This window comes from Propithecus coquereli, unplaced genomic scaffold (genome assembly GCF_000956105.1).
Source record: "Propithecus coquereli isolate 6110/MARCELLA unplaced genomic scaffold, Pcoq_1.0 Scaffold10, whole genome shotgun sequence".
Taxonomy (NCBI): Eukaryota; Metazoa; Chordata; class Mammalia; order Primates; family Indriidae; genus Propithecus; species Propithecus coquereli.
The window spans coordinates 10207119-10208466 of NW_012133858.1; positions in this window are offsets into that span (position 1 = coordinate 10207119).

The window sequence follows — 1348 nt, forward strand, 5'->3', positions numbered from 1 at the left end:
AGCTCCCCACTGAGATAATGTCAATGATTTCACCAGATCTCGTCCCGGATGAGATCCAGTGGTTCCTGACTTTGGGTGACCTTGGGCAAGCCCCTCTCTTTCTTTGGTTATGGAACGCACGCTCAGTGCCAGACTCTGTGCTCTGTGTTAAACCCTGGGATTACCACTATGAGAGATACAGTGGCAGCCTACAAGAAGTTTACAGTCAACTGCAGAGGCATACAGCCGTTGATTTTCTCATAGATGAGGGGGCATTTCTCTATTTTTCATTTCTCTTAGGGTTTAGATGATGGCCTGACAGATCAGGAGAACCTAAACATAGTATGAAACCACACCTGTATGGACGGCAGTATTGCTGGCCCATCTGGGGTTTCAGGAATGAATAAGAGGGTTACTGCCCTCAGGAAGCGCACAGCTTAGAGACTCCTGTACTCATGAATACAGCTGACATCTAGGGATTTCCCAGGAGATTCCTGCGGGAGACCTTAGGTTCAAGAGAGAGAGTTACGTGTCTAGATAGAAGTAAGATGCTATGGAGGTTCAGGAGAATTAAATTACTCTCAAGTTGGGGTACCTTGGAAAACTTCCTGAAGGAGGCGGCCTGTGTACCTTAAAAATAGGTAGGATTGGGTGCTGGCAATGTGCTGAGTCATGGAGGCTGGGTAGGACAGAAGTACCCATGGCATTCAAGACCAAGACTCTGGAGCTTGAGGTCTTTATTAAGGGAACATGGTCAAGAGCCCAGGCTGTGTGAAGGGACTGGAGGAGGAGGCTTGAGACCATGTCTTGAGCCCTGTAAACATCTTGCTAAAGGATTTTGGACCTTATCTTTAGACAATGGAGAGTCACAAAATATTCTTGAGCAGAGAAGGGACATCAGGGTTCCCTTTAGAAAGATGGCTCTGGCAAAAGTGTAGAGAGTGGATTGCAGGGTTTGGAGGCAGAGAGGCCAGTCAGGAGGTTTAAGCTAGTAAAGAAGGTTCCTAGGTGACAGGTACAGGCTGACACCCAGAAGCACCTGCCTGGGTCCAGCTCCCTTGGGCATTGACTGCACATTGTCCAGTGACCCGAGTTCAACAGAAACCTGCCTACCCTTTAACGCAATGTTCCTGCTTCCCCCACCACTCCACTTGGAGTCTAAGGAATCGTTGTGGCTCTGACCATATTAAACCTTCTAAGCCTCATTTCCACCTTCCAGGAGAGCCCTTGAGTCTGCAGCCAAACATTTACCTCATTGCAGGCTTGGTTTACTCACTCTTGCCCCTTGGGCTACTCTGGGATTTTTTTGTGTTTTCTTAACACACTGCAGAGTGGGCTGTGCCCTATCATGTTCAGAAGAAATGATGAA